An 18,360-nucleotide genomic window follows, 5' to 3' on the forward strand; every position below is an offset into this window, starting at 1 on the left:
AGTCTTACCCTGTACTTATAGACAAAGCTAAGTTATAGAATGTAAGACCAGATCGCCATATTTGGCTGTTTTAGAGCACTCACAATTCTTAAGTTAAAGCTCAAATGGTCAATCATCTCACATTTTTGGTAACCTGCACTGCCTAAAAAAAGTGTGTAGTCAAGGGACTAAGGTACTGGAATGGGTGGTTTCCTGCTTGTATTGAGTATAGGAAGCAAGCAAGTAATCTAGTGCCCGCCCCCCCCCCCACACCTGTATGGCAACAACTGCATGTTATGTGGCAGAATGCAATACTGTGATTTTGTGCAATGTGGATGTCGATCTCATAATGTATTTGTTTTTTCGTTCAGTTTTGCACCTTCTGTATGCATTAAACAAAATACTCCACCCAAGAAAGAGAATAATATTTTTAACACCTTAAACATTGTTTACTTCCTATAAGTGGCATAATTCCAGTTTTCTTTCTTTCTAGTAATAAGAACCCCCCACGTATTACAAAATTGTTGGGTTTGGCAAACTCAATGCATTTCCGGATGGAATATTTAGGGAATAGTTGTTGGCAATGTTATGTCCATAGGTTTTTTTCAAACGGGATTTCTATTAGAATGAATGTGGATGATGAAACAGATACGTCTCATTAGCTTTTTTCTGTATATGCTGACCCTGATGTCAGAAGAACAACAATCTAAAATTGCATCCAGTGTGTTGGGACAAGATGACTATTTAGTTCAAGTCACAGGGAGTTTACCAACAGTCACCTGATCTCTTCCCACAATGTAAACCTCATGAAGACCAGATCTTTCCAAGCCCAAACACTCGATAGTGCGCTTTGGAGCCCTTTGGGTAACACCTATGCAGTGTATGGGATGCAGAATAACCCTGACTCCAAATGATCAAACCAACTCATGAAGATGGCAAAGTATTTCTGTTTTAATATTAATTATCTAAAACCGGGAGTTACAAAGGTCATCTATGGACGTCGCACATGTTTTTCTCGTACATTTCATAAAAAAACACCTTTATACTAAAAAATTGTCATAAATCACATCATACTACATGGCAAAAAAGAAAAACCTAAGACAGTCTGTAATACGCTCAAATGAAACATCTAAATATACTTTCTATAAGGGTTTGGGTTGTCATAGGGTCTCTACTGTCAGGTGGACAACTTGTGCCCTCTCGTGCAAGTCTCTTCAACACTATTAAGTACACAGTATACCATAGGGTCTCAAACTATAAGGCCCTTCGTTATATGGCTCTCTACAATTGGTTGGCACGCTTTTGCCAGTCTTGAACATCCAGTTCACTTAGCAGCACGTAAGCTCCTACCCAGGTGCTGGGAGGTGAACATGACTTTGACTCCCCACCCAATTGGCCTAACGTCTCATCATCCATGCCTTCTGCCATGAAGATTGTCTTTGAACTTGGCCTTGCAGCGTATTCTCATCTCTGGGAATATAAGGGAGTGTGAGCATGTGCTATCATTGTTCTGGAACTGCATGCGCACCCCCGTTTTCATCCTTGGCTCACATGACAGGAGACCACAATTTGGTCAATCTTGTAGTAATTAAATGTCTTAAATGAATGAAACCTGGCACACATGATGTTCTTTCTTTGCACTTTAACAAGGAATGATTCAGCTTTTCACGTTTTACTGCCTTGGGAATAGATAACTGGCCTTGGCTTGCTTCAACTTTGATACCAGGCCAGACGGCTTCACCATTCAAGTCTGCAATCTCAGCTAATTCCTTGCTGCGACACAGCTCTCAATCTTTCTTTCTCTGTGGGTCTGAGCTTACTAAATTCGTGACACTGATGTCAATTTTCTGTATGCAGTCTATTCACTACGTATAGCCAGCTTCTAAGATCACTTAGTCTACTTGCGTTTCTGCATCTGTACAGTTATTGAATAGTTTGCATTCTCTTCAGTGTATCACACACGCGCAATCTTCTTTTCTCATATAAAAGTTTACTCGATTCTTAACTTGGTCATCAGTTTCGATAAGGTCCATACATTCTCTTCAGCCGGTCTTCTTCAGTGCGTCACTTCTCCTCTCTTGTGACGTCACTAGCTCCTCTTTCGCTCTTTCTCATATTCCTCCCTCAGATTGTGGTCTCTTTGGGCATACATCTGGTATGATTTTCTCAGTGGATACCTTTTCTCAAATATTCGCTGTGATATGGTCACAACTGCTGGTGCCTGAGATTTCAGGCTCCCAACGTATACCGGAAGGAGGGGGTGGGACTTCCTGCAGAGGCATTCAGCTGCTCCTCTACAATAGTAGGGTGATATACAGCAAATAAATCTATAAAATATCTCAAACTACACACATCAGACCAGAAGTATACCACACTCTTCTTGCTAAGCTTCTGTAGATTTCTCATTTTGTCTGCAAACTTCTCAACAAATTGATACTTCCACTCACTAAGACCAAGAAAGGGCAATAGTTCTCATTGATCACAGGAACTTTCCCCCCAATGTGGTGGTATCCACTGGGTTATCCTTTGGGTTCCACACCTTCACTCATCAACAAATCTGTCAGATATTCAATGGATGCATATTTAGGAAACATTTCTCTTTTTGCAACTTTCCTTCCATAGTTCCTATGAACCCTGTGAAGGCACAGTGAATGAAACACAGACAACTCACTGAAGGTTTGGGCTACAATCTTGTATTAAAATAAAGAAGTTTGGGAAAAGGCCTATTTTGCCCTAAACTAAGGTGGGAGTTCTCTACCTAAATAAAGCTAAAGATAGTCTGTGTCAGGAAGTCTGATGCAAATATCTGTCTGTTTCCAAAACCTATACTTGCCCTCACTTCTATTTGTATGCAATATGCAGGGATGTCAGCCTCAAAAAAGTTCTGAGCTTCATCCTGCTCTTTGTCCAAAGGTTTCCCTTCCCCAAGGTTCAAATGGATCACAGTACATAAAGGGGCAGGGGGATTCCTTTCCCCAAGCTTTCAAGTCTTTCAACAGTTTCAATAAACCACTATTCCTAGGGATCCTTCCCAGCAATTCTATCTCGGTTATCTTTCACCAGTCTCAAATTAAATTAAACTACTTGCTTTCAAATCGCACAAGGTTTCCTTTAAAAACAATTTACAAGCTTCTTTGTAGTGCCTTAAGTGGCTTTTCAATAGAGGGGTGTACTCGGTCTAGGCGCATTTGTTGGACAACATGGTCCACCCCTTATAGGTCACGCAATGAGCGCACATTACTTGCCCTTCTTCATAGGCATGTTGCCGTTGTTTCATCTCTACAGTGGTGCATTGACTTTTCCCCATTTCAAATCTATATAATGCTTTACCATTGCTTTTTTCGGTTCCATGTCTTTATAACGAATAAATAACAAAAAAATGTCATTCTTTTCTCATTTTTAATTTGGGGGGGGGGTCTCCCCAAGCCCCCTGTTTTCCGAGCTGTATTACCTCCCCAACCCCCACCCTTTTTAATCCCTTAGCCCACCCCATATATACTTTTTTACTAACAATTCGAAAAACAATTCATTATTTATTTTTCACTGGAAAACCACTGTATACCACTTTTTTGCCGCCATTCTCTTGTTGCACTTTCACATACTCTCATGACTCTTGCCAATGCTTTTACTCTTAATCTACACAGTTCCTTTGACTTTAATTCGTAACGGTTTTCAACCGTACTTGCGTTCATTCAGATCAGTATTAAAAGTTCAAAGTGTTTGCTTTCATGTAAATCTGTATTCAACATGCGCATTTTCATCAAAATGTTTGCTTTCCTTTAAAGAAGTATTCAGTATACTTGCTTTCATCAAAATGATTTCTTACAAACCAGTATACGGGCCTCTGAAGAGTAATCAGAAAAATGGATGTGCTGATTCTGTGTCTTACATGCTCGCCTACCATCCCGATGTCCCTTTCTCTAGGCTGACTCACTGGTCGGTGCTTCCGGTGTTCCGTAAGGCTTCCGGCTGCCACAAACTCTTTTGTGCAGCTCCTCACATAGTCTCTGCAGCGGCTCTGTGAGAAACCAGAAGGTGTCTCACCCACAAGTCAGCGGGGGGATCTGTCAGCCAGGTGGCCAAGACACGGCCATCACTCTTGGATCCAATTGTTGGGGGTGGACCAGTGTGGGAGAATCACCTGGGTAAGAAGTCTTTGGGGAGTGGGACACCGGATGGCGAGACGTGGTAGCCCTCTTTTCCCTGATACACCTTTATCCGATTGGATATTTAGAAACTCATCCCCCACCCCCTTTCCTGTAAGAACACTCTTACACAGGCTGCCCACTCTGGGAGAAAATAGACTCACACCCAAGCCGTGTACCTGACATGTCCCAATGCCATGGCCAGGCAAGGTCAGGCAATTATCGACGATCACTCACACCTTCCATTATGTTTCCCCACAGGGACAAAAGGCGGAGCACGAAAGCACACACTGAGTGAGGCAAATCACAAAGGTACAGCGTTTTCGAGTCAATAGCTGAACGAGAGGAGAAAGATGGCAAGGCACGAGAGGTTCATGAGAAAGGCAAACCCCATGATCTTTTCAGCAGGAAGCCGTTACTTCAAGAAACCTTTGAAGATATCGAGGACCCTCCTGCGTAACTAACGAAAATGGGGAGGAGCTGCAGACCCTTGGTATCGTCCTTGGCTCCAAGAACAAAGAAACAGAGATCAACACAGCCGCTGAGTTGGGGAGAGCGAGGCTAGACCAGTCAGTGTTGAAGTCAAGGTTTCAAGCGGCAACATTGTAAAACATTGTTAAATGCGTGTGATCTAAGATGCGAGTTAAGCTAAAGTGCTGGTGAATGTTTGAACTTGAAAGGAAGGATATGATACCGTTTACAGTGGTCGGTCACTGTCAATGTGCTCAATCGAAGGTCTCTGTATGGCATCCTGACAAGAGAAACGAAAGTAGAGTATTGATGTGAAGTAGAATTGTGTAAAGGAATCGAAATGTGGTCCTGTAATGGTTCACGCAAAAGCCACGGCACATTTGAAAGTCTTCGATTCGAATATCGAGAGGATCGGAGCTGAACGAGGGGTGTCTGTGGTCCGAGCCCGAATGAGGGAGACCAAATTGTGAACATTGTGTAAAAGGGGTCTGAGCCAGAAGGAGGGGGGGATCCATGGTCCAAGCCCAGATGAGGGAGACCAAATTGATTGTGAACTTTATAGAAAAAGGGGCTGAACGTGGACGAGGGGGGTCTGTGGTCTGAGCCTGAAGGAGGGAGACCAGTCTGGAACTTTTGTGAATATCAAAACCCTGACAAAGGAAAGAAACTTTTGTGTTTTGTTTGTTACATCAGGCCCTCTGCAGTAAGAGACTGTCATTGCGAGAGAGACTTTGGCAGAAGGCCCCGATTCCTATGTGTTGAACTGTTACCTCGTGGCCAAGAAGCCAGCGTGTGAGGGAAGCCCCCACTTGCCACCTGGCCCCTTGCTGAAAACGTGGGGGAAGGGAAGCCAACGGCTCAACTATCCTGAAATATCATTTCTTGAACACTTTTCTTTTGCATATATTGTAATCCCACACTATTCTTTATTTAGTAAGGATTGGCAATAGGTTTATCACTATAGGCCCTTTTATGTTGACGGACTGCGTTCGTATTGTCTGATGGTCGTAGCTTGCTCCCATCCTTAGCTTTAGGTTTAGATAGGCATTCAACCAGCCAAGTTCAATAAATACCTTTGAACTGTGATCATTTGGGTTTGTTCTCACTGTTTGATACCATGCCTTCCTTACAGCTCTCTGTGACTTCGCTCCACCAGCAATGCTTATCTCGCAGTACAGGCCTTTGTTGGCAGCTTCTCCTGCTAACAGCAGTTCCTCTTCCGTACTCTGCCACCAGCTTCCTTTAGCTGCACTTTCCTCTGCGTCTTTCCGTAGAGGTCTGCTCTCGCACAGCCGTCCCATGACCTGCTTCCACAGCTGACTTCATGTTCTTCAATCTTCCTGCTTTTAAACTTCCCGTCAGGCTGATTGGTCAGAAAAAGACCAGACCGCTCATTGCTGGTGTGGGAGTTCTGTGTTACTCTTAGTTGCCTCCTTCTCGTCCCAGTACCTAACTGGTGTTTGTATGTGTCGATCAATAAAGAGAGGCTGTGTTTCTCTAGTTGGTCTCTTCCTCGTCCCAGTTTGTAACTGGTGTGCTTTAGAAAATGATTTACAAGTAAAGTAGGGAAGGTATTGACAACAGGATATAAAGTGTCGGGGGACATTTGACTGATGGTGAAAGGGAAATGGGGGATAACCATGTCTCACCTAAGAGTGCCTCAACCTCACTCCCCAAGTCTCCTTCACCCAGATGATACTCCTTCGCATATCCACCCCCAGGGTCAGGACCCAATAGCGACTGCCTTTCCTTGGCCACCTGGGAGGAGGATATATTGGGGAAGGAAGTGCAGACGCCCTCAGATTCCTCACAACCCCCAATTCTTTTGTTTTTAAACCTGTGATGACTTTTTGAAGGGAAGTGAAGCCATCTGCTTCACTTCTCTTGACTTGTGGTCATTGTTATGGGGAAACTGATCAGTCCTTCAGACTGTCAGTACTGGGAAACTGTTTCCCTTTTGAATTTTTGTACTTTTTAACATTGCACACACCACCTTCCAGTACAGTGAAAAGGGGATACTTTTGTATCACCCTAGCTTTTTATACTTGGGATTTTTGGTTACTTGTACATGTGCCTAAATACAAGCTGATGGCAGCAGATAAAGCAGATACATTTTTGTACCATTTTGCATTATTTTTAGTGTTGCACATTCACTGCATATGGCTACAAGTCCCTTATAAGGTCATGCACTTGCGTGGGATAAGCTGTTGCTTTTGCAAGGGGGGGGGGTGTGTGTGTGTGTGTGTGTGTGTGTGTGTGTGTGTGTGTTTGTGTGTGTGTTTATTTTTTTTGAGGGGGGGGCTAGGAAGCAGGTTGGGCTGCCTAGTCCCACTCAACATCTGTGGGGCAAATGTGAAATCAGTAGTTTTCCCTGATTGAATGGTGCAGATCCTTACCATAGGTGGGCTCGAATTGTGGATAAGAAGAGGACCTCTGCAGCTATTTCTTCAGATCATTGTTGGAGCCAAGAATCCCTCAAAGATGAAAAGCCTGATGAAGATTTGAAAGTGTCCCAGGATCCCTTCCTGTGAAGCCTTGTTTGACTACCTGATCTCCCAAGATCCTGAGCCATGCGTCAGCCCTTAGACTACTAGGAGCAACTAGTCTTGACGTCTTCTCAAGGATCCTGGCATTCTGAAGTTTCCCTGCACTGCCCGGTGGACTGACCAGCTCTCTCGTGGGCTACCTCGCCAGAATTGTTGTGTTACCGCGTTGAAGTCAAGAACTTCAGTGGTCGCCAGTTTGTGCCACAAGTTGCCTTCTCACCTTATTTCAGCGTCAAGGGATCCTGTCCAGCTTCTGTGACTGCGACTGTAAGGACGCCTGTCTTTGCTTGTGTACAGAAACAGTTGCTGGAACTCTCCTTTCGTCAACCTGTGAAGTGTCCTGAGGAGGCCTGCATCAGCTTTTCTTGCATTTCTTTATCAACAGAGGTTTTAACTTGCAGCTGCATCTGACCGGTGGAATCCTTGAACCTGCAACTCCTGCGCCCCCTTCACCAGAACCAACAGCGGAAGAACGAGCCATCAGTGTCCCCCAGACGATCTACAATGACATCTGGGACAATCTGAGTCAGCAGGGGGGGGGGGTAAACATGGTGCATCTGTCCACCCCCCTTTGTCTCACACTGATTCCCACTCCACCACCAATGGCATAAATTAGAAATCTGTGTGACCGCTCCACACCAAGCAACCTTAGAAAGCCGCTCTCAGGCCCCACCTTCAATTATCATTCGAATTCAATACTTTAACGAAATAGGTGTGGTTGGCTTCTAATTAGACACACTCAATCTGATCACATTCCATTGCTTTAGTCCCTTCACTGGCCTCCACTTCCCAGGACCAAAATCCTTAAAGATAGTTTTTGCCTGGTTGCTCTAAAATCCTAAACTGGTCACCAACTATTTCCCTCATTGAAAAGTAATCCAAGGCTTCACTAGGAACACAAATCTGTGTGTTCTGCCCTTGAGACAAGATATGCCTCACAGAATGAAATGCCCCGCCTACAGTAGATAAAATGTGCAGTTACACTACAGGTGGCAGCAGTTATATTGTGTGCAGTGTTTTGAAACATAATTGCAGCCGGAAGCAGTTTTTCCTATTCCTTGGGAAATGGCTTGTTAGGTGGTGCTCCTGACTTTTAAGCCCGGTTTGAGATGTGGAAGCCCTTTTTGAGTTGTGAATTTGAGCATATGTGGTCCGGTTACACCTTGCCCAGGAAGCCTTGGGTAAGAGCAGTGAGGGCAAGATGTGGCTAGTTTGCTAATAGGATGTCTGGGTTTTGAGGTGGAATCCACATCTCCCAATATCCTTATTCGCAATGGGAATCTGCAACTGTACTATGTCAATCTCGGATATGAGTCCCGAAGCACTTAAAAGAAGCTGTCTTACCAAACAAGGCCAAGAGGAAAGCCCTGCTGCTCCATCTGACCAAGATCATACCCTGACTGCGAAATACTTCTGGGATCTGCAGTTTACAACCTTTTTCAGGGATTACATTCAGAAGCCAAATGACGTAAATTATCCACAACACAAAGATCTTGACCTATGGCACAAGTCTGCACTCCCGTTAACCATTCCCACAATGTCAGCCAATGGACAGCTGGATTTTAATGTTACACCATCAACTGGTCACCTAGTTTCTGGACCAGCATCATTTCCTGTGGCTCCAAAGTCAACCTGCATGAATGCAAGTCTACGATTTGGTTACAAGAACTGTGAACACCAAGTCAGAGTTTGTCTGTGCCACTGCTTATATTGGAATGTTTAAACTAAGATCTTGAGCGCTTGCTGTCAATTTCTCATAACCGCAAGGTAAAACCTTTCGACTTTGTACCACTAACATTGGACGCTATTATAGATATTAGAGTAACTTTGGCATTGGGGCATTTCTAACCCTTAACTAAACAACCTTGTGGGGCCAGAGGTTCACAAACAAAAGACACTAAAATAAACTTTCTACCATTACTTATCTATAACCTGCATTGACATTTATATATGCCCAGTTGGATAGACAGATTTGGACTATGATAGTGTGCTGTCAGTGTCTTATGGACAAGGTTTAACCTCTCTGCTCCTTGCCTGGGAGTTTGGTATTGCCTACTCTGTTTGCCACAATGGAAGTTGGGTAAACCTTATGGACACCCTGGTGCCTAGTTGTGGCTAAGCTAGGTCTTTCTCATAATATTAAGATGGAGTTTCAGATCCAGCCCTGTGGGAGGTCTCTGAGAAGCCACCCTACTCAGTGAACATGGTTCTTGACACTTAAGTCTACCTAAACTCAATCAAGGTACTGTCAGCTAAACCGTAAGGCAAACGTGAAGAGCTATGGGTGTGGCGTGTTAATACTGTTAATCACATATATAGACAGGGAATACTATGCATGCTGTTATTAGGAAATGGTCACCCAAGGTGAAAGTCACCAACATATGTGGCATAAAAAAAGCTATTCATGGGTACAGCAAAAACCCCTCAATGATGATATCCCTGAGGTAATGGGAGTCAGCATGTCTTTATTGGGCAGCACATGAACCGCATAGTTGAAGGGGTGGTAGAGACTGGGGTAGGCAGCGTACAGAAATTGTAGCTAGGTAGGTGTGGCGTGATGTATCTAAGACTTTCTTTACTCCTACCACACAATAATAAATATTGGACAATTATTCACCCTGTATTGCCGATTATGTAAATTGAACATTTTTTGTATACCCAGAGGAACGCTCTGATCACAAGGGGTGATGTTGCAAATTGTAGATATAGACCACTTAATTGAAGGGGGAAAAACTTGGATCACTACGACACTTCATCACACTCCTACTGCACACCTGTAATATGTTTGTTAGTATATTGACCTATGGGTTCCATGAATGCTACTTTCAGGATTCATAATCCAGGAGAGACACATGACACACACAAGCATAACGATCCCTACTGAACAGGATTTGCACATCTTAGAAATGTGAGCATTATATTACATTGGGCACACACCCTTCTTATTACCGTGAAAGCTTTCATCGATGCAGATTTCTCTACATTGGGCTTTCAATACCACCCTTTTTCCTTGTTCCAGTTATCAAGTTTCTGTACCATTATATAAGACCTGGGGTATTAAAGAAAGTCACTTTGCGCCTGGATTACCCGGCAGCGACGAGCAGTCCAGGATTGAAGTCCCCAAGAAGACTATACCCCCTGCTTCTTAAATGTAAATACAAAAACGTGTTTGGTACTTCATTAATTGTGCCAGGCACATTAATTTATCTTGTTAATATTTATCTTTCACTTCTGTTTCAGTTTTAGATTTTTAGATTCATCTACATTTATCCTTCTGTTTGTTGGGTTCATAGATGTATTGAGTCTGTCCTTCTGTTAACATGTGTTTAGGCCTCTGTTAAAACTGGACATACATCATATTATTCTATACAGAAAACATTCAATGTGTTTGTGGTGGACAGAGAATAAAGGGGTTGGTATTGGGTAGGAATCATAGGTAAGGGAAACATAACAGAATTTTCATTAGTTAATAAGTCATTGATGTTAAAACTTTATTTTGATAATTCTTTGAGTGTTTTTTGTTGAACATTTGATTTAACTCACCCCATTGTCTTAATGTATCAGCTATAGTTTGATGATTTCCTCTACGTGGATGTCCAATCGCGGGTTAATCCCTTTTCTCTACAATAAAAATCCATTCCGTAAGCATTATTCTCTTAATACTTGTTAGTTACTACTAATTCCCTGTCTCCCAATATTTTATAATCCTTTATTTTGGAGATTATTTTCCTTTAACCTTTAGTGTCTATTTGTCCAGCGTTTGCCTTGGCTGCTTATAATTCACATGAGCCTAGTGTTGGTGTTATTAATTACCACGTGTTATTGATTACCAGCGCAATTCATGAAGTACCAAACACGTTTTTGTATGAAGTTTCTGTACCACTTGGTTTTCTTATTTCATGGTGGATTGGGCCACTTACATTTCTCAGTCATTTCATTTACTTGACGCTTGTTCTAGAGTTGCCATCACAATAATTCAGAAGTTTGCTTTATTTAGTTTCTTTCGGGCGATTAATTCTAGCATTGGGAGTCTTGGGTCCTCTTTCAACTTCAGTTTTTCCTTGACGCTTTGCTTTAATCAGTTTCCTAAATATGACTGTCAGTTCCCATTCAGAGTTTGCCATCCAGGATGTATCACACTTTTTGGGACTTGCGCATATATCCTGGTTCCTAGAACCTTTTAAGACTTGAGTGCTAGAATTTTTAACACCTTGCAGTTTAAAGTCCTCCAAGATTTTCAGAACCTCTTACCTTAAGTGCTACTTAGGATGAGCAACACCTCGGTTAAAATGATCCCCAAGATTTTCAGCACCTCCTAGGGTTAATTTGTATCCAGCAGCTTGCTTGTATCCAATCGCAATCTTTGGTCTGTGTGGCTTAGTTGTTGGCAAGGTTTGCAAGTTTCAAAGATTCTGATAGTCTGTGTGCACCTCCCGACACAGTAAAGCATTGGACGCAATCTGTAATTTCAAGCTCAATGTGCACTAACCATTGATTACTTAAATCGCTCCCTTCCTGAATCCTACAGTGAGGAAATCTGTTGGGCCTTTTTTCTACCTGTGACTGCTCCCTTGATGGTGCCACAGAGGCCAAATAGAAAACATGATTGCCATCAAATTGGCAGCAATACTTCCATGTTTTATTAGAACAATAAAACATCCTCTATTTAACTGTATTGGTTTTTTACCTGTTATCTCTGCCACTTGTTCTTTCCATCAAAAGCTCTCCTTTCTTATAGTCCTTCAGTACTTTCTTCTGTAGCAGTAGCTGCCCCAGAGTAAGTCACAGAACCATGGGAAGCCAATTGGTGACCTCAGACTTTCAATTTACATTCCTGCTTCTACTCATGGGGCTCAAATAGCCAAATTCAGCTTGGGTGGGTTTCAGCCCTTAAGATCACATTAGTGGACATTGTTATCCTCTGCCCTTGGACTCCAGGCTGATACCAATAGGAAAGTCCTCACCTGGTATGTGTGGCTAAAGTGTTTCTTAGAACCTTAGTTTCATGTGCCTCTATGGACTCTCCACACTTATTGAGTTAAAGTGCTTTGGATGATTAGCAGCATTTTTTAGACTGAAGTTCTTCTGTGGCTTCTCAACACTTATTTGGTTGAATTGCTCTCTTGGATTTCAGCAAATCTTATGGCCAAGTATTACTTTGTCTTCTCACAACTGCTTAGCTTCAAGTGCTTCTTAGGTTTCACTGCATTGCTTAATCACAAGTGTATCATCTGTTTAGAAGCACCTTATTAGGCTCAAGCGCTTTTTAGGATTCATATGCTCCTTGGATCTGTGGCAAACCTTCCTTCTTCATGACTGCAGCCTTAAAACTGTTCAGTGAGTTTTCAGGCCACTTTTTGGAAGTCACTATGCCCTCTCTGAGGTTAGGTCCTTCCTCTTTTATCTTCATCAGGATTGGCACCATTGAATCGTGTCCATCCCCACATTATCTACACACTGGAAGCTTCAAAAGGTTTACTGCCATGTTGTTTATGATGGACATGTCCTCTGTGTGACTCTCCACAGTCAGATCCTGTGTCAGTTATTTGCTGCACTCCACTCAACTGGATCTCTGCCAGTGTGGACATAGTGTGGCTCTGCTGAATTTCACAGCACTTTGACAATCAAAAGACACTACCTGTTACTCGTTGCTGCTCTCAGATGGAAGTGGCCCTTCCTTGTGCCAGTGCCAACATTCAAGAGCTTGATGTTTGTAATTGTTGCTTTCACTTTGTGTTATCTTATGGAGCTTTTTGTAGTCCATACACAGTGTGAATTTAATTGCTTCTAGCTGCAGCTCCCACATTGCAGAGTGTTTCTTGGATGACACATGAAGGGTGGGGGGATTGAGTCACTGGATGCGTGAGAGAAAGTCATTGATCTTAATGGAGAGAGATGGGGGCATTTTTTTGAAAGTATGTTAGTAGAAACCAGCACACCATGAAAGAAAGAGATCAGGGGTGGATGTAGAGGAAAAGGAATCCTCCTCCACATCATGTCGTCCTCATTTACGTTGATTCCGTCCTCTACCTCATTGTTAGAAAAGATTTCTCTTTTAGAAACTTTCCCTCCATATTCTATGGACCCCCAAACGTTTTGCTTTTGTTTTTTAAGCAGTCCTGACTTTTTACAGGGAAATGAAGCCGTCAGCTTTGCTCCAGTGGCCTTTTGCTCATCTTGTCATGGGGACTATGAGTACTGGTATACTTTTTCCCTTTTGTCATGTTTACGTTTTACTTCTTTGGTAACGTTTTAACAGTGCCCACAGCATCTTACAATGCAGTGCAGTGGGGAAACGTTTGTATCACCATAGTCTTTTACACTTGGGATTTGTGGTTACTTTCATATGTGCCTAAAGACAAGCTTGTGGCAGCATATACTTGTATACCATTTTTGCATTATTTTTATTGTGCACATGTGCATTTACCATGCAGGGTGACTAAACGTGTATAGTGCCCTAAAATGGCCATGCCAAGAGATTTTTCGCTTGTTCTTTGGCTATATTGTATTTTGGCCTTATTCCTGCCTTCTTAGATCAGAGATTTCCATAAATGGTAATGCACTTGCCCGGGAAAGCTGCTGCTTTTGCATGCTAGTGATATGCCTTTGTGTGTCTCGCTCAGAAAGAGGCTGGGACTGTCTGGTCCCACTCCACATTTGTGGTGCCTGAATGTCTGAAGGTGGGACATGAGTGAAACCCACAGTGGTCCCTGATTGGACCATTGCTGGCTGTTTGAATGGTGCAAAGCCTTACCGTTGGTGGGCTTGGACTTGCTTCCAGTCCGGATTTAGGATAAGAAGAGGAATCCTGCAGCCATTTCTTCAGATCAGCATTGGAGCCAAGCATCCTGTGTAGATGAGCAGATGACTGAAGATCTGGGATGACTCCTGAAGAGGCCTGGCATCCCTTTCTGCGATGGGACCAGTGAAGCCCTTCTGGACTACCGGATCTGCGAAGACCCTGAGCGGTGCTTCAACCCTAAGACTGGTGGGACCAACCAGTCTGGCTGGATGCATACTGAGCCTTCAGAAGTGTTCCTGGACCACCCCCAGTGGACTGACCAACTCTCCAGTGGGCTACCACCGTAAAATTGTCACCATTCCATGTTCGTCGCCAGAACCTCTGTGGCCGCCAGCTCGTGCCACAAATAAACCTCCTGCCAAGTTTCAGCTTCCCAGCTTCAAGGAGTTATGCTCTGGAGGGTCTTCTTTGAACGCGACTGGAAAGCCGCCTGCTCTCGTCCATGTGTGGTAGCAGTCACTGGAACTCGCCTTCCCCGTCTGGTGAGGTCTACATCGGTGCCTTCTGCATTTCTTCTTCGCAGAGGGGGAACTCTGCTCCTGGAATCAACCGGAAGAATCTTTGCACCCACATCTCCTGGGCACCTTCTACTGGATCCAACAGCGGCAAAAACCTACCTCCAGCAACCCCAGTCGACATACCTAGTCATCTGGAAAAATCTGAGCCAGGGGGGTAAGTAATTGGATTGGATTGGAATGCATTCACCTCCCCCTATCATTCTTAGAATAGAACTTAGAATAAAGTTTGGCTATTCCATTTCATCGTTTTTTGATCGTTGGTTCTAAAAGCGTGTATCTGAAAGATGGGAATAATATTTTACTTACCTGTAACTTGTTGAATATCCTCTAGAACATTTTCACCACCACAAGAATTCTTCCTGCATATGTCCCGTCTCCTAAGAATAAGCTTTGTGGCTTTTTCGACACAAGTCCCTCCCCCCATACATCATAGGGATTGGACTTAAAATGTTAGGGCATAATTCCTGTGAACTGATTTCATTCTACTGCATCTCTGCTTACCTTCTTTTAGTTGTCAAAGTTATTGTATGCGTTCCTACAATCCTAAAGGTGACTGTATATATTTTTGATAACTGAGTTTTGTGTGATCTTACTACCTGCTTGTTTAATTTTCTAGTGGGTTTTTAGGCCTATGATTGTACTTGCCTGTCTAAATGGTATGTTTGTGTTTAACTGTGTGGATTCAACTTTCTCCTGAGACTAAGCCTTGACCACTCTCCACGCTTATCTTGATTGGGTTTGGCTAACCTCTTGTAGTTCCCCTGTTCATTCTAACTAGTCTGGCCTCAGAAAATCTGCCCACCAGGCCAGATTCTAGAAATCCATCTTTACACTCATTAATTTCATCCTCCCTCTAATCCATGTCCACATCCATCTCCACTTTTGCTACAATAATCACCAATTTTCTCCTACTCACCGTCTTCCTACAGATTCAACTCCCTGTGTCCATGTTCATTACCCCCTCTCCAAAATCGAACACTGTGTTCTTGTCCATATCACTTCCTCGTTCTCCTCACCATTCCTGTTTTCCACCTCCTTCATATTTACATCTACCACTACAGTCCCATCCTGCACATGCACCACTCCGAAATACTCACCACCTCTTTGACCATATACTAAGCCACAATATCCGCGTCACCATCAACAATCATCCCAGTTGAGACTTTAGCAGCTCTTGAAGTCATTGCACTTGGAAATGTACATGCACACTCTGGAAAGGAGACCTACAATCTGAAAATCTGCAAAATGGAAAAGATGATCTTGATATTGTGGAGTGTTTGAAGAGTTCTTCCCCAATTGTAGTTCTTTATTTCTTTGTGATGTATTCCTTGCCCAATTTACATCAGGGTGCCAAAAACGATGCCAAGGCTATTTTATGAGCTTAATAAATCATGACTTGTCTTACAATGCAGTCAGGTGTAACTTTAACCACTCTGAGTACTGAGCTTAATGTGGATTGTATTAGGTTCATGTAATCTCCGTTTAAAGGTATGCACAATTGTGACACTGTGGAACTTTGGGACAGCATCTTTCATGATGGCAATTACTTAATTGAGAAGAGTAACTGAGAACACTTTGCCGCTCGCCATTAAAAATGAGACAACTATCAATGGGTTCAAAGAAATGTTGAAAACCTGGCTATTTAATCAATATAGCCTTTACAATCTGATGTGTATATATATTCTCCTCTGTATATATGATTGCTCATGAACATTTGTACTCTATATTTTTCTATTTTGCTATGCATTTGTCGTGTCAAGCCCGATTGGCTGATATAATGTATGCATGATCAAGCTGTCTGTAACTTCGCCATGATATCCAAGGGTCTGGGCGAGTAACAAATACAATAAATAAATAAGTGAATTGCAGCCTTTGCCAACATAAAAACGTCGATGCAGGTCAACATAAAGCAGCAACGCTGTATGTAATATAATTCCTAGTTATTTGGCATTTTCTCCAAGGGCCTGCTTGAGCATCTCTCAAGTCCGTCACGGAACAACGCACCATCTAACTACATCTAGTAGCGTGCTTTGTCGGTTCTAGATATTGCCATCATAATAAAACTCGGCTTTAATCCAAGCTGTGTTCTTCCTACACTTGTACTTACCCATAACGCATCACATTTCAGACACAGTGTAAACATTGGATAATGTAACGCAGCTTAAACTATTAAATTAATATTATTTAAGAAACCACAATCCTCAGTTGAGCTGAGATTGAACACTCATTAAAAACATTTGATATAACAAGTACGCTAATGTACGGCCTAGAGAAGTCTTAAGAAGTACCTTCAACTATTTGTAGCCTTCGTCCATGCTGAGAATGATAATCTCATAATAGCTAGGTAGGTCGCAACTTTGGTGGTGATCTGTTACAAACATGAAGGCAGCTCTTTTACAAGCTAAGAGGTGGTTCATTTGGCAGTATTTTGCTTTATGAATTAACTCTCCGAGCCTATACTGAGAGCTTCTTCAACTAGAATGCAATTGGCTAGGATTGCTGTCATGTGGCCATATTTGATAGCGACTCATTTAAAGCATAAATCCACATTTGCCAGGCTTTGCTGCTGCGGAATATGTTCAATACGCCTCCAATCTCTTTGAAGTCTATGCAGAGCATGCTGATCGAGGTCATGTCAGTCCTCTTGAAAGCAGATCTGGGCTTAACTGATGCATACTACAAAAAGAAAGTTACTTTGCTGCATCAGTAGTTTTGCATCTTTTTATCGGTTATAGATTAACGTGGCTGCATCTTCCACGCAGGAAGAGGAGTAGGTTTACTGTATGCCAGTCTATAAACTCCCCATCTGGAATCCCTATTTACCATTCTCCTGCCAACACCAAACCTTCTCCATCCTGTGAAATGGTCACAAGTGCCAGGCCTCCCTTTCAACCTGCACCTCAGTGGGACTCTGCACACAGGTCGCAGATACGCCATGTAGAGTCAACCTTATACAGTTTCTTTATCATCATGTACCTATTTTAGTGTTGCAACGAAGAAAAGCAGAGCCCGCCATTTGCGAAAATGGCCGTGGGGCCCAGCATGCTTCCCCCTGCATCCTTCTTTCTTGCTCCACTTGCATAGTAACCTCCCACTGGCATTGCACACTGTGTTAAGCCCTCACACAACCAACACATTCATAGAAGTACCCTCACACAGTTCGCACAAACACACACCTAGTTTCTGCCTTTGCCAACATTACTGGACCATCCCTGGACAGCCTCTTAATGTTGACATTTCTCTATCATTAACTATGCAGTGTTTCCTATGTTCAGACAGGTTTACCCAAAATCCAGTGCTGTACTAACAACCAACCAACTAACATAGAGGTTCAAAGGATATTGGTGGCCTTGTGGGCTTCAGGGTGCATCTCATACAGGCACAGCCATAGTAGTCATCCTCCACAATCTTAACGTATACAACAATGACAACGTTGCACTACCTCATCCTGTAGATGACTGTGTAATGTAAAACATGTCGCTCTTTTTAGTCATTTACAGTAGCTTGCTTCGCTGGTGACTCACAATGCAGGTAGATGTATTGTACCTGATGTGCTACCTGCGATCTCCTTCTGCATGTACCTTGGCATGTCTTTGTTCAGCACCCAAATGAAACCAATGGTTTTTGGTCAATTGCATTTACTGGATGAGGTTCAACTCGTTAATTTTGATATGTTTGTGCAAACACACGAAAATATTGTTACTTCTTCCACACATTGCGCACAGTGCAGATCATATATTCTGCAGTGAGTAGACAGTGGCAAGTTAATGTACAAATATGAAAGTAAAATGTTCAGTAGAAATTATGTAAAACATTGTCCAAGGTGAATACAAGACAGAATTGCAGAAGCCAAAATTGACCCATTGAATCCTCTATTCATGGTACACATCTACAAAAAG

At 42.8% G+C, this 18,360-nt stretch overlaps 1 protein-coding gene across 1 annotated transcript in view; it reads left to right on the forward strand.

Moving 5' to 3' along the window:
* Positions 1-18,360, forward strand: part of PRKD2 (protein kinase D2) — a 704,913-nt gene that overhangs the window by 622,571 nt on the left and 63,982 nt on the right. The gene's annotated exons all lie outside the window — the stretch shown is intronic.

Source organism: Ambystoma mexicanum, chromosome 2p, assembly GCF_040938575.1.
Source record: "Ambystoma mexicanum isolate Mex_15411 chromosome 2p, UKY_AmexF1_1, whole genome shotgun sequence".
Classification (NCBI taxonomy): domain Eukaryota; kingdom Metazoa; phylum Chordata; class Amphibia; order Caudata; family Ambystomatidae; genus Ambystoma; species Ambystoma mexicanum.